This window comes from Lepidochelys kempii, chromosome 2 (genome assembly GCF_965140265.1).
Source record: "Lepidochelys kempii isolate rLepKem1 chromosome 2, rLepKem1.hap2, whole genome shotgun sequence".
NCBI classification, from domain to species: Eukaryota; Metazoa; Chordata; order Testudines; family Cheloniidae; genus Lepidochelys; species Lepidochelys kempii.
Window position 1 is genome coordinate 208707204 of NC_133257.1, and position 16227 is coordinate 208723430.

The window sequence follows — 16227 nt, forward strand, 5'->3', positions numbered from 1 at the left end:
CAAGCGGGAGGGCCCCTGTGCTGGTGGAGGGTCCCGCTGGAAAAGGGAAGGGTCAGAGGCGAAAGGGCAGAGTCGGGGTCAGCCTGCCTAGTGGAGGGGAGGAAGGTGGCCTACAGCACTAGTGGATAGGGGGTACTAGGACCCTGTGGTGGCGGTTGATGCCGGGAGCCAGCAGATCAGAGCAGAGGGGGAGCTGCATGGGGGCAGCCACCTGCTTGAGGCAGGGATGCTCCAGGGCCCTGGGGAGACGCACGGGGGGGGGGGGGGGGGGCGGGCAGCAAGTGGGGACTCGGGGACACTCAGGGGAGGCACTCGTGGGCGGCAGGTGGGGTTGGGGGAGAGACCCGACCCCAAACATTGGTGGAGCCCGGGCACCATGGGCCCATATAAGTCGCTGCCCCTCTCTGAGGTTGCAGTGAGTATTCTTTCTCTGTGTGTTGCTTGGCTGGCTGGTTCTTTTGCTCACATGCTCATGGCCTAACTGATTGCCAGATGCGAGGTCAAGAAGGAATTTCCAGCAGGTCAGACTGGGAATGGCCTTGGGTGGGAGGTTAGGATAGCCAACTTTCTAATTGCACGAAACAGAACACCCTTGCCCTGCTCCTTCTCTGAGGCCCCGTCCCCCACTCACTCAAGCCCTGCTCCTGCTGTCGCTTGCTCTCTCCCACCCTCACTTTCACTGAGTTGGGATGTGGGCTCTGGGGTGGGGCCAGAAATGAGGGGTTCAGGGTGCAGGAGCAGGCTCCAGGCTGAGGCAAGGGGTTGAAGTGTGGGGAGGGGGGGAGGGCTCCAGCTGCAGGGTGCAGGCTCTGGGGTGGGACTGGGGATGAGGGGTTTGAGGTGCAGAAGGGGGCTCTGCCTCCGGGCTGGAGCCAAGGGGTTTGGAGTGCAGGAGTGGGCTCAGGGCTGGGGCAGGGGGTTGAGGTGTGGGAGGGGGTGCAGGCTCTGGCTGAGGGTGTGGGCTCTGGGGGTGTGGCCATGGATGGGGGGTTTGGGGTTTAGGAGGGTGTGGGCTCTGGGCTGGAGCCAAGGTGTTTGAAGTGCAGGAGGGGGTGCGGGGTCTGGGAGGGAGTTGTGTGGGAGGAGGTTCCGATCTGGAGCAGAGGGTTCGAGGTGCAGGGTCTGACTGGGCGGCGCTTACCTCAAGCGGCTCCCAGTTGGTGGTGCAGCGGGGCTAAGGCAGGCTCCCTGGCTCTGCACCGCTCCCGGAAGTGGATGGCATGTCCAGCCGCTAGGCGGAGAGACCAGGGGGCTCTGTGAGATGTGCACTGCCCACGCTCGCAGGATCCGGTCTCGCAGCTCCCATTGGCTGTGGTTTCCAGCCAATGAGAGATGTGGAACCAGCGCTGGGGGCGGGGATAGCATGTGGAGCTTCCCTGATCACCCCTGCACCTAGGGGCCGGACATGCCATCCATTTCCGGGGAGCTGTGCAGGGCCAGGGCAAGCAGGGAGCCTGCCTTAGCCCCCCTGCGCCGCCAACCAGACTTTTAACCACCTGGTCAGCAGTGCTGACCAGAGCCGCCAGGGTCCCTTTTCGACCAGCCGTTCCAGTCAAAAACCAGATGCCTGGCAACCCTATGGGGGGTAGCCTTCCTCTGCAGCATTTCGATGCAGGTCAGTTGCAAGGATTACCTGGTTATCTCTCACTTAATCATTTCCCTGCCATTGCAGAGGCCTCAGGCACCTTGATTCTTCCTATTCTCTTTCAGTGGTACATGACAGTCTGATCTACTGTGGGCTGTAATACTTTGGTCTAGTTTCAGTTGCTAGGTTTAGTGTGCGGGTGCTGGGTAGTGTTGGTGACCTATGATACAGGATGTCAGACTAGATGACCTCACGATCCTTTCTGGCCTTAAACTCTGACAGAACAAAGTAAGAAGTTAGAATATGTAGTAGTTGCAATTGTGGGTCAGCCTTTTATTTTAGGTATGTCCAATTTGCTTACTGCTATATTATCTCACTCTGTTTATGGATATTCTAGCATAACGCAAAGTATAACACATTCTGCTGTATTTAGAAGACCATAGCACCATTCCTTCAATCAGTTAATACACAACTGAAACTAGAATCATAGAATCATAGAATATCAGGGTTGGAAGGGACCCCAGAAGGTCATCTAGTCCAACCCCCTGCTCGAAGCAGGACCAATTCCCAGTTAAATCATCCCAGCCAGGGCTTTGTCAAGCCTGACCTTAAAAACCTCTAAGGAAGGAGATTCTACCACCTCCCTAGGTAACGCATTCCAGTGTTTCACCACCCTCATAGTGAAAAAGTTTTTCCTAATATCCAACCTAAACCTCCCCCACTGCAACTTGAGACCATTACTCCTCGTTCTGTCATCTGCTACCATTGAGAACAGTCTAGAGCCATCCTCTTTGGAACCCCCTTTCAGGTAGTTGAAAGCAGCTATCAAATCCCCCCTCATTCTTCTCTTCTGCAGACTAAACAATCCCAGCTCCCTCAGCCTCTCCTCATAAGTCATGTGTTCCAGACCCCTAATCATTTTAGTTGCCCTTCGCTGGACTCTCTCCAATTTATCCACATCCTTCTTGTAGTGTGGGGCCCAAAACTGGACACAGTACTCCAGATGAGGCCTCACCAATGTCGAATAGAGGGGAACGATCACGTCCCTCGATCTGCTCGCTATGCCCCTACTTATACATCCCAAAATGCCATTGGCCTTCTTGGCAACAAGGGCACACTGCTGATTCATATCCAGCTTCTCATCCACTGTCACCCCTAGGTCCTTTTCCGCAGAACTGCTGCCTAGCCATTCGGCCCCTAGTCTGTAGCGGTGCATTGGATTCTTCCTTCCTAAGTGCAGGACCCTGCACTTATCCTTATTGAACCTCATCAGATTTCTTTTGGCCCAATCCTCCAATTTGTCTAGGTCCTTCTGTATCCTATCCCTCCCCTCCAGCGTATCTACCACTCCTCCCAGTTTAGTATCATCCGCAAATTTGCTGAGAGTGCAATAAATAGAAATAAGGTTCTGAATGTAAGTATGCTAAGGAGGCATGTTCTCTATTAAACTGTATTATGGACACCTTTTGCAATGTTTAAGGACTCAATCTGACAAGATTCTGAGCACTCTGAGTGTTTTGATGGATCTGGGAAGGAGTACTCAGCATATTTTGGGACTTTTCACTTGTTTAAAGTTAATCACGTGCTTCAGTGCCTTACTAGATCAGGGCCAATGTGCTCCACACCTTGAAAGATCAAGCCCTAACGTGTTTGCGTCAATCTGAGCCCTCATGAAAGTGATATGACATCTCAGTATAATATTATGACACACACAAAACCACCTTCCTCCCCTCCACCCAAGAAAGAAAAAATCCAGAAGGAAAGTTTTGCAGTAAAATGTAGTGCTAAGTCAGAAAGCCAATCAAGAAGAGGAGGTGGGTTCTCTGCACATGAATGGGATCAAAAGATTGAAATCAAGGTAAAATGCATGCTCAGAAGAGAACGAAAAATAAAGTTTGGTGCAGGATGAAATATTCCATCACATTTCGTGCCCTGCTGCTGTAAAGATTAGCACCATGCTTGTGCTTTAGCTCATTGGGAAGGTGCCAAATATCACAACCTAATATGAGAACCCGTGGAAGCACTCATAGCAGTAACACACATCACTCTTCTCACTGAGGGTTCTGGTATCTCAGCATGTGTTAAATGAAGGTCCCGTTAGGTGGAATTCTTTAATTCTGTCTCCCCCCCCGTTCTTCTATTCCAGCAGTCCCCAAACTTTTGAGGGTCATCGCCCCTGTTCCCTCTAAGCTGTGTGCATGTGCACACACACACAGATCCTAAACTCCATGCACACAGCAAAACACTGCACACACAACAATTTGCACAGAAGAAATTTTTGCGCACACGGCCTGTCAAAAATTAGAGGGAACATTGGTCATGGCCCCCCCTTACCCCTGTCCATGCCCCCCTGTCCCCCCAGAGCCAGAGCTGAGATTGGGGCCACAGCTTTGGGGTCAGGGGGAAATGGACAGGGTAAAGGGGCTGGGGCTGCAGCCAGAGGTGGGACTGGGGCTGGGAGTGGGGTCATGGCCGGGGGCTGAGGCTGGGGGCAGGAATGGAGCCGCAGCCAGGCTGCAATGTGGGCTGGCAGCCAGGCCGGCAGCCAAGTGTGGTTTCAGTCCCAGGCTTGCCCCCAGCCTCAGCCCCAGGCTGGCGACAGAGCTGTGGGCAGGGGCTGGCATGGGGCTAGGAACAGGGCCAGGAGCCAGGGACACAGCTGTGGGCAGAACCAGAGCACAGCTGGGGATGGAGAGGGGCTGGGTGGCACTCCCTCCTCACCTCCCCCCCATGGGGGCTGGCCTGGGCCCTGTTCTGCCCCCATGGATGTTCCTCCAACCTCCCTCCCCACCCAGGGGCGCGCCCCATAGTTTGGGGAGGTCTGTTCTATTCCTACATCTTCCTTCTATCAGTTGCCTGTTATGTTCAGATTTCCCTCTGAAATCAGCCATCTTGGCTCAATGTTCCATATTTTACTCCCTTTTATCCCACCTTTTGGTGATATATATCCCACATTAGTAAATCAGCTGGTTTAGAGAGAGTACGAGGATTACTTGCTATGTGTATCAAATGACGTTTTGTAGAGCCTTAGACTTTGATCCTTCCTCTGTAATGCTAGAGTCTAATGTCCCCATTTACACCACATGATTGAGTTACATTACAGCTGTTGGGAACACTGGGGCATGGCCACTAGGTAACTCGAGGGGATGGAAGACCACAAGTGTCGATGAAGCCCCCTCGCACTAGGCCCCGGTGTCCTTGGCCCCCCCCCCCCTCCTGCCTGGAGGCACTCGCAGCAGCTCTGTGTGCTAGGCCCAAGTGTCCTTGGCCCCCCCGCCTGGAGGCACACACAGCAGTTATGCTGAGAATCTGCAACAGTATGTTGCAGAGTCAGACTGCCTGAAACTAAGCAAGGCCAAACAGGGGAGATATGGAAGAACAATGCTGAATAAAGCAGCTTTATGTATAGTTTAACAAATGATACAGAGAATCAGGGAACTAGCTGGGAACTGGATTGGCTGGCTATATGGATACTTGGAGCAGCTTGCTATTGGATAAGTATGCTGGAAAAAAGGATGTATAAAAGCCTGTGTAACTTCCTGCTCTGTTGTACAGGATTTGAGATTCAAATCTCCCTGTACCTTTTTGAAGCTTCAAATAAACTTTTCTGCTTCTCCACCCCGTTGTGATTATTGGGTGTAGCACACCGGGTAACGAACCAACTCAAGCTGTTGTTCAGCCTCTCGGCACTGGGTGCCGGCAACAGCTTTTGGCGTCCCTGGGTGGGCTCGAGGCTGCAATTTAGCCTTGCCCGGACCCCTCCTGGAGGTCGAGGATTGCAGCGAGAACCGACGCCCAGCGCGCACCGGTGAGTTCATCGGGGGCCTCGGAGGAGACGCGATTTGATCGACCCCAGAGGGCACAACGGTGCAACGCACTCATATAGTGGAGAAGCTGTTGTGGACGGCGGTGAAGAACCGGTCCCTTAGACATGGGGGAGGAGCAGCTGCAGGCCACGGTGAAGAACCGGTCCCTTGGATAAGGTAGGATCCTTTTAAAATCCGGATTATATGCTCTGTTGGAACCTGGGGACGCCCAGAGTTACCCTGTAGGTATGGGACAGGGACAGAGCTCAGAGGTTAGGGCACGGTGTACGCCCCTAGAGTGCATTCTAGCAAACTGGAAGGTATTTGGTGCGGATCCGATGACTAAGAGCCAATTAAAACGATTCTGTACAGTTGACTGGCCTCAATATCAACTAGAGGACCAGGAGTGGTGGCCACCAGGAGGGTCAATTAATTACAACACGATCCTTCAGTTACTCCTGTTCTGTCAGAGAACAAGGAAATGGAATGAACATATGTATGCGCATTTGTTTCTGACTTTATGTACTCGACCAGATATTTCACAGCGCTGTAATCTGACTCCAACTGGTTTGGTAGCAGCTAATGTTAGTCCCCAGACCCCCACCCCCACTGTAATGGCAGAGCCGGTGTCCCCTTCGGCCCCTACACCCACACCTTGTAAGTCCCCAATGGTTGGCCTATACCCCTTAATCACTGAAACTAAAGTCACCCGGTCTGGATCAGACAGGCGTCCTGCCACAATTATGCAGGTTTATACTCATGTGCCCTTTAATCCTGTGGATTTGGCTGCTTTCAAAGCACAGGCAGGAGAGTTTTCCACCAACCCAAGCAGGTTTATATCAGTCTTTGAGGGGTGCCTCAGTAGTCACAAGCCGGACTGGGATGATTGTAACGTCCTCCTGCGAACCCTATTGTCTGAGGTTGAAAGACAACAGGTTGTGTCCAAGGCAAGGGAGGAGGCTCAGAGACGGTACGACCGGGATCGTATTAATGTCCCTGACCCGGATGCACAAGTCCCCCGAGCAGACCCCAGGTGGGATCCAAATGATCATGGGGATATGACCCGCCTTACCTCCTATAAGGAGTTGCTTTTGCATGGACTCCGTCACTCGGCTGTCCGACATAATAATTGGGCAAAGCCATATGAAGTAATGCAGGATTTAAAAGAAAGCCCAGGGGCCTTTCTACAGCGTATTCGGGACACCATTCGACAGAACACTAATGCAGACCCCGATGATCAGGCAACTGAGTCAATTATTAAGGGAATTTTTACGAGCAGAGCAGCCCCTGATATTAAGAGAAAGTTACAGAAAAAGGAGGATTTAATGGGTATGATCATGGCACAAATTTTAGAGACTGCAAACCGAGCTTATAGTCTGAGAGAGACAGAGAAGGAGAGAAAGCAAGTGAGATTGATGGTAACAGCGGTACAGGTCGGCACTAAGAGAAGTGGCCGGGGAGGAAGGGGCCGTGGACGCGACCGTCCGGGCCTGCAGGAGAGACGACTGGGTCGCAACCAGTGTGCCCTGTGTCGACAGGAGGGACACTGGAAAAATGAGTGCCCAAAGAGGAAAGAAAAGGGGGGTGCCCCTATGATGGCGATGGTGGAGCAGGAATAGGGGTGTCAGGGGAGACGGACCACCCTACCCCCGGAACCCCGAGTAAAGATGCGGGTGGGAAGCTCAGAAATAGATTTTTTAGTGGACTCTGGAGCGGCCCGAACTGCCGTAAATCAGCCTCTTCAGTTGCCAGTAGCAGATTCCCTTACTGTGGTGGGAGCCACAGGCAGGGACACCAAGTGCCCAGTGTATGCCCCAGCGGAATGTGCTTTGGGAGACAGGACTATATCCCACAAGCTGGTATACCTCCCTGAGTGTCCAACACCTCTGCTGGGACGGGATCTACTTTGTCGCCTCGGTGCCACCCTGCATTTTACTGAGGACGAAATAACCCTTACCTTACCCCCTGAGAATGCCTGGATCATGACCCTTGCAGTTGAGCCCTCAGCCATGCAAGCCCCAGAATGGAGCCCGTGGGAAGACCAGGTGTACCCCCTCGTGTGGGCATCAGGGATTCCAGGAAAGGCCACCCACCAGACCCCTATTACTATTCAGCTCATACCAGGGAAAGGCCCAGTGCAAGTAAAACAGTATCCAATCAAGAGGGAAGCCAGAGAAGGTTTACAGGAAACTATAGATCGATTCCTAATGTATGGTATTCTCCGGGAATGTCAGTCAGCCTGGAACACTCCCATTCTACCCGTACAGAAGCCTGATGGCACGTATCGGCTGGTACAGGACCTAAGGGCAGTCAATGAACGGGTTAAGACTCTGCATCCTCTTGTCCCTAACCCGTACACCTTATTGGCTTCTATAGGGGGACAGTATACCCATTTTTCAGTCCTTGATCTGAAAGATGCTTTCTTTACCATCCCAGTTGCCACCCCATCACAGGAGATCTTCTCCTTTGAGTGGGAGGACCGAAAAAGGGTTAAAAAGCAACTTTGCTGGACAGTGTTGGCCCAGGGATTTAAAAACTCTCCCACCCTTTTTGGCCAGGCTCTGGCCAGGGACCTACAGGAGTGGGATAATGAGGAGGCTCTCCTTCTGCAGTATGTAGATGATTTGTTAATTGCCACTGTGGGCCAAAAACCCTGTCTTAAAGCCACCGTGAGCCTCCTGAATTTTATTGGACTCCGGGGATATCGTGTAGCACGGAGTAAGGCTCAAATTGCCCTCCCAGAGGTACGGTACCTCGGGTTTCACATACGGCAAGGGGAGCGTCAGCTTTCAAGCGAAAGAAAGGAAGCTATCTGTCAAGTTCCTACCCCAAGTAACCGTAAGCGGCTCAGGGCATTTCTGGGTATGGCAGGCTTTTGCAGGATATGGATCCCAGAGTTTGGACTGTGGGCTAAACCCCTGTACGACTGTGTAAAAGGAGCAGATCATGACCCCTTCTATTGGACCCCAGAGGCTGACAGGGCATTTAAAATCCTGAAAAGAAAATTGATGGAAGCCCCGGCTCTGGGCCTGCCAGATCTCTCTAAGCTGTTTCAGTTGTATGTACATGAACGAAGGGGGGTGGCGCTAGGAGTGCTTACACAGCTGTTAGGAGCATGGAAGCGTCCTGTGGCTTATTTTTCTAAGCAATTGGATCAGGTTACAAAGGGTTGGCCGGCATGTTTACGGGCAGTCGCAGCTACTGCCCTATTGCTTGAGGAAGCCGAGAAGCTAACATTGGGAGGGGTTATGCAAATCTATACTCCCCATATGGTCCGAGCCTTATTGGATGCAAAGGGAGGGCTTTGGCTCACCCAGGCTCGGATTGCTCGGTACCAGGCTAAGCTGTTAGAGAACTCTGAAGTCACCCTACAGCCTTGCCCCTCCCTTAACCCAGCCACTCTCTTGCCAGAAACAGAGGAACAGAAACATGACTGTTTAGAGATCATAGATGTCCAGTACTCCAGCCGTCCGGATTTAAAGGATGTACCCCTCCCAAATGCAGATTATGAGTGGTACACTGATGGTAGCAGTACTGTAATAGATGGGCAAAGGAGGGCGGGTTATGCTGTTGTGACCCTCCATGACACTGTGGAAGCTGAAGGTTTGCCTGCTGGGACCTCTGCCCAGCTTGCCGAACTAATAGCCCTGACCCGTGCACTTGAACTGTCAAAAGGAAAGCGGGTCAACATTTTTACTGATTCAAAGTATGCTTTTGGTGTGCTGCATGCTCATGCTGGCCTATGGAAGCAAAGGGGAATGCTGACAGCCCAAGGCTCCCCAGTCAAGTACGGGCCCCAAATCCTCCGGCTCCTAGAAGCCGTACAACTCCCCTTGGAAGTGGCGGTGGTACACTGTAAAGCCCATCAAAGGGAGGATCAAGATGTGGCCAGAGGTAACGCCCGGGCAGATAGAGAGGCTAAGCATGTTGCCACCCTGCCATCCCCTCAGGCTGAGAACGCCCATATGCATGCCCTTATCCCATCAGTAGAGGAGTTTCCAACCCCTCAGTACTCTGGGGAGGAGAGACAGCTAACTGACAAACTCGGTCTCTGGGAAAAGGAGGGATGGCTCCATTCCCCAGAAGGGAAGGTCCTCTTACCAAAGGGCCTAATCCGGCCAGTGCTGCAGAAACTACATCAAACCACTCATGCTGGCAGGGAAGCACTTATCCAGCTAATGGGAAAATACTTTATCACTTCCGGACTCCGACCCCTGGCTGCCCAGGTACAAGCGGACTGCTTAGTCTGCCAAAAGAATAACCCCCGACCGGGACATCCTGTGCCACCAGCTGCCCTAGAACCTACTCCGGGCCCCGGACAAGTGTGGCAAATAGACTTTACTGAGTTTCCCCGGACTCAAGGGTTCAAATAACTCCTTGTTATAGTGGATCGGTTCAGCGGATGGCCAGAAGCCTTCCCATGCCGTAACTGCACTGCCAGGACAGTGGCCCTCAAGTTTGTTAAGGAGCTCATTCCTCGCTTTGGACTCCCCCTGTGGATGGAATCTGACAACGGGACACACTTCACGTCAAAAATCATCCAAAGCATCTCACATGCCTTACGGATCCCCTGGAAACTCCATACGCCCTGGAGACCGCAAGCCAGTGGGGTAGTGGAGCGTACCAATCAGACCCTTAAACAACATCTCCCAAAAGTGTGCCAAAAAGCCTCACTGTGATGGCCTGATGCTTTGCCCCTCGTCCTACTCCGTATCCACGTTCTCCCAAAGGGTAGATTAGGGCTCAGTCCCTTTGAAATTATGTTTGGAAGGGCATGGCCCATGAATGGCACCCCGGTTCTGTCAGGGGAATGGGAGTTGGGTAATGTTTTTTTGTCACAGTATATGTGTTCCCTGTCTGCTGTTCTCTTGTCTCTTCACAGGTATACCAAGGATTCCCAGCCTCTCCCCTTGGACTCTCCCGTTCACTCCTTACAGCCCGGTGACTCTGTGCTTGTTCGCACCTGGAAAGACAAGCCTCTCCAGGAAAAGTGGAAAGGACCCTAAACCGTCCTGCTGATCTCCCATACAGCGGCAAAGATCGAGGGACACAAGAACTGGATCCATCACTCTCGTCTGAAGGCAGTACCTGCCCCCTCATCAGCAGAACAGTGGACCGTCCAACCTGCTGACTCCTCATCTAGTGACGATCTCGGGCTAAAGCTACTGTTTAAAAGACACAAATAGCGGGCACCTTAATGCTAAAATGGGCCCACCCAGGTACTGGAGACCCTGGGTTGGGAAGACTCTGGTAATAATTAATTGGGTAACATTGTTATTCTTTGTATTGGTATTTCCAAATTGTGCATATCGGGTGCATAACTCCTTTGTTTTGCTTGCGCACCATGTTGCTACTTTAACAAACCAGACTGATTGCTGGGTGTGTGCTCCGACTCCACTGTCCCCCAAAACGGGAATGCCCCTTGACATGCTGCCCTTGACCCTAGCAGAATTAGCCACCACCAAAGAGCAGGAAAGAACGGACTCACCGTTCTGGAACAAGACCTCTTTACAGCAAGCCACCTATCAGGACCAGGAGTATTCAGTTGCAGTACTCACTGAGGGAGTGTTATGTTTTACCCGAAACCAATCTGATCCCTATGGGCATCCTGTGGGAAAGAGCTCCTGTGTTATTACACAGTGGGCTGATGGGTATTGGATAAAGACCAACAGGGGAGGCCAACGGTGTGGGTGTAATGGTTCCTCCCCTTTTAGGGAAACACTTACAAATAATCTTACCACAAAAAAGGGGTTTGGAAATGTAACTTGCCGTCCAGTTAATATCTCCAATGTAGCAAGCCAATGGTGGGTTTGTAGTGGTCCCTATGGCGAGTGTAATTTGAACGGCACAATTAGAAATGCCCCCACTTGTACCCAATCAGGAGGATGGGATGCCCCCTAGGGGCATATGAACTGTTTGGAAAAGCAGCCTTAAATATCCCAGGAATCCCCTTAAGAAACAGTCCTTATTGGGCCCTACAGGGTCACTATTTTGTATGTGGCCGAAAGGCTTACAAGGTGCTGCCAGCCAACTGGACAGGTAGCTGTTATATAGCTCATGGAGTTCCTCATCTTTCCATAACTGCCACACTGCCCAAAGAAAAGATTAGAAATGCCCGAGACACCTCTGTTGAATCACGAGAAAAGACCCTGCGGCAACTGACTAAGGCATTGGCGGGCAATATGAAGAATCCCCTCACAACCGAGAAGCTGGTAGGGTGCTCTGTACTGGGAATAGCGCCACTGTTTACCGGGCCAGCCCTGGCATGCATAGGCCGCTATACTGTAAGGCTGCAGATGGTACTTGAGAAAGTGGCCTTAGAGTTAGAGGACTCGGTTAGTGATTTAGGGTCAGCAGTAAAAACATTAAATAAAGAGGTACAGCAGCTCAGGACGTTTTCCCTCCAAAACAGGCTGGCTTTGGACTATCTCTTGGCATCCCAAGGAGGGGTTTGTGCCCTTATCGGGCCCCGATGTTGTGTATATGTAAATGATAGCAGTTATGAGATCTATGAAAAGGTGGTACAGGCTGAGGCCCATGCCCGAGCCGGAGCACAGGTTGCCTATACTGCCCCAGAGAATGATTGGTTGCAAACCTTGTTTTCAGGCTGGGGTTTGTCATCTTGGCTTGGTGGTTTATTTAGCCTGCTATTGAAATTTCTCTTTCCTGTACTGCTTGTATTACTGGTATTATGCTGTGCGGTATCATGTGTCAGGGCCCTTTTGCAAAAGTTAATAAGTCATTCTCTTCAGGGCTATCACAAAGTGCTTATGCAAAGTCATATTGTAAAGAAATAAGTAGCCCAAGTGAGAAAACTCAGAGCCAAGGCTGTTGAGTGTTCTCAAAGGGGGGAGTTGTTGGGAACACTGGGGCATGGCCACTAGGTAACTCGAGGGGATGGAAGACCACAAGTGTCGATGAAGCCCCCTCGCACTAGGCCCCGGTGTCCTTGCCCCCCCCCCCTCCTGCCTGGAGGCACTCGCAGCAGCTCTGTGTGCTAGGCCCAAGTGTCCTTGGCCCCCCCGCCTGGAGGCACACACAGCAGTTATGCTGAGAATCTGCAACAGTATGTTGCAGAGTCAGACTGCCTGAAACTAAGCAAGGCCAAACAGGGGAGATATGGAAGAACAATGCTGAATAAAGCAGCTTTATGTATAGTTTAACAAATGATACAGAGAATCAGGGAACTAGCTGGGAACTGGATTGGCTGGCTATATGGATACTTGGAGCAGCTTGCTATTGGATAAGTATGCTGGAAAAAAGGATGTATAAAAGCCTGTGTAACTTCCTGCTCTGTTGTACAGGATTTGAGATTCAAATCTCCCTGTACCTTTTTGAAGCTTCAAATAAACTTTTCTGCTTCTCCACCCCGTTGTGATTATTGGGTGTAGCACACCGGGTAACGAACCAACTCAAGCTGTTGTTCAGCCTCTCGGCACTGGGTGCCGGCAACACAGCTGATGGTATAACTTTAGATTTCTCTTCTAGATCAGATCTTTCTGTGTGGTACAGACAGTGATACCATTGGCTGTCATTAGTTTATAGGAAATAGTTGACAGAAGAGGGAACAGAACTCAGAAAAAAGGAGTCGTACATTATTATTAATATGAAAAACAACCTCTGGTTCCTATCAAAAATATTTTCCACGTTTTTGATAAAGGATACCTTTTTATTGCAGAGTGCAATTTTTATAATACCAATCCTTCAATGTCCTTCTGTGCCAATTCCAGGTATTGGATACAAGTCCTACTGATAAGTGAAGACAAAAACCACCAGCACTCTTGTGAATTCACTCCCAAAACAGCAGAGTCTGGCTCACTCCCCGATTGACTCGGCTTAGTTGTTATTCCATTTCCAGGAAATTAAGGGAGCTCTTTTGGCTTATCAGGTTAGATTGTGGGGTGTTACCCTTTTCTCTAATAAATGTTTTCCCTAACTCTTTCCTTTATTTTTAGGTTTTGAATAGGTTACTCTTGTAGTGAAGAGGTTGTTGTTATTTTTTAATTCTGCTCAGAGTAGTTTAAGACGTTTAAGGCCTTTTTACATTTGAACACTGTAAATATAGGGCCACTTTGGTATGGGGGGAAATAGGCACATACCTCTTTACCTCCATCGCAATCATTTGGACTAATGAGCATCCTGGAGGGGAAGAGTAGGAAAATGGTCAGTGTTTTACTGGCAAATAGAAGCTACGTCTTCTAAATGGAGACAGGTTTCAGAGTAACAGCCGTGTTAGTCTGTATTCGCAAAAAGAAAAGGAGGACTTGTGGCACCTTAGAGACTAACCAATTTATTAGAGCATAAGCTTTCGTGAGCTACAGCTCACTTCTTCAGATGCATATCGTGGAAACTGCAGCAGGCTTTATATATACACAGAGAATATGAAACAATACCTCCTCCCACCCCACTGTCCTGCTGGTAATAGCTTATCTAAAGTGATTTCCAGCACAAATCCAGGTTTTCTCACCCTCCACCCCCCCACACAAATTCACTCTCCTGCTGGTGATAGCCCATCCAAAGTGATAACTCTTTACACAATCCAGCTGTCCAAGATCAACTAGTGAGCAAGCAGCCTCCATTTGTGACCCTGCTTTCTCTTCATGGCCACAATATCCCATACAATCAACTAGGTGGCTCTGGTCACTGCTCTCCAGGAGAGCCCTGGATGATTGGTTGGGCAGCTAAAATCAAGAAGAAAGGCAACCCTGGCAGTTAGCAGGATGCCATTTTTTCTGGAATCTTAGAGCAGGGTGATAAATCAAGCCAAGAACTCTCTCTGTCTCAGGAGCCAAGTCCAATATTCAGGTCAACAAGGGGTTCCTTCCAGAGCATTTCATCATGAAACTGAAGATTGAAGTCATCTCCTTGATTCAATGAGTCTGAGAGCCTGGCTGGGTCTTCAAGTGCTGGGCTACATGGGGAGGTCTCTGGTGCGACTGCCCTGGGTATATGCAACCAGTCCTGCTTTGGCATCTCAGCCATTGTATCTCTTCAACCAAGCTCCACTGGCTCACCTTTCCTTGCCTCTAGAAATGAAGCCTGCTGTAATCTGTGGGTTACACGATGAGAATATTCACCAGGATTTGTCCTTCGATCTCTCTGGTCCACCATGATGGAAATGAACCTTTTGGAAGAGGAATCCATGTAGGTTACTAGGGGGTACAGGGCCATCGGTCTTGTCGTCAGAACAAACTTTGAAATTGAGCCTGTTTTCATTTCCTCCCCGAAGCCTCTTTCCTGACTGTTTGTCATCTTGAAATGAGAAACAACCTTTATGTGAAGAGGGGACTGCATATTAATCTGATAATACTGGCTTCAACAAAGATTTCTGAGCCTCACTGGGTTCAAAACTTTATTCTGTTCAGGATTCAAATGCTTCACTTTCTTTCAAGGCCAATTCCATGAAAGCAGTCTGTCTCTCAGGATGAGAAAGGGGGTGCTTCCCACCTAAAGTAGTATAAAGCATAATTCCATATAATTTCCATTAAAGACTTGTGGTGGCAGTTTCTGCTGGTGCCCCAATTGAAAGTTGGGTCCTGTATGCTGTACTCATTTGGCTATTCCGGATAGCCTGCGCCTGTTCTGGCCTTAGCCACTGCTGTTTTCGTTCTCACCCGGTGGACTGGCACAGTAGGATGTTGGAGAATACCAATTTCTTTTCTATTCATTTGTTTTCTTTATGTCCTTCTAGGCAAGCCAAGTTATCCCATCTGCTTTTTGTTTTGTTGTGTGATAGGATGTTTGCCCCACACAGGTGTGGAAGGGATTAACCCTGTCCTAGCCCCAGAGTGGAGGTGAGTCCTCCAAGCAGCCTAGAGAGGCTGCATGAGCCACAGGCAATCAGGGAAGGGCTGACAATCAGGGCCCAGTGGGCTTACATAAAAGAGGCTGCAGGGCCAGAGACTGGGAGTTGCTTCAGCGAGTCTAAGGAGCAAGGACTGTGTTCCTAGGGGGCTGCAGGAAGGTAACATCTTTGACAGAGCAGTTGCTGGCATGGACTGGGGGAGTAGGAGGGAGCTCCTGGCTGGTTGCTGGGACTTGTGGGCTGGAGGCCTTGAGAAGGGGGGAAAGAAGGTGCTGGGGCTGTAGTGAAGTAGCTCAGAGAATTGAAGCAGCACTGGTGGAGAAGTTAAGGAGAGGAAGCAGGAGGCTACTATCTACAAAGTGCCTGGGTTGGACCCAGAGTGGTGGGTGGGATGTCCCCTCCTCTTGCCAGTGGGGAAGTGTCTGGACTATAGAACCAGGAGACACTCCCTCTCCCCTTCCCCCACCAGCGGGGAAACATGGATGGTGGCATGGCTGGAGGGCTGAGTCATGAAAAAGACATTGTAGTTCCTGGGCTGAAATGGATCTGCAGGTGAAGGCAGCAGGAAAGGCACCACACAGGAGAGGGCATGCTGATGACAGAGATCTAATCCCTGAGACAACCAGCAGGAGGCACTGCTCTGGTGAGTGAACCCTGTCACATGGTGGTAGACTTCGGCCCATCTTTTCCTGAAATATTGAATTAAAATTAATGGAATTTGTTTTGCTTGGGCAGTCTCTAAGGGTATGTCTAGACTACAAAAAAGTATGCACTTAGCTTGAGTTAGCTAACCCAGGTTAAAATAGCAGAGAAGATATGGCAACTTGGTTTTTAACTTGGGTTAGAGCACAGGTGGGCAAACTACGGTCTGCAGGCCACATGTAGTGTATTAAATTGCTCCCCATAGGAATGTGCTACTTATGGTGTACTACTTATGGCTGCCAGTCCTGGAGCTCTGAGTGGCATGGTAAGGGAGTGGGGAGCGGGGTGGTTGGATGGGGTGGAGGTTCTGGGGGTGGTGGTCAGGGGAT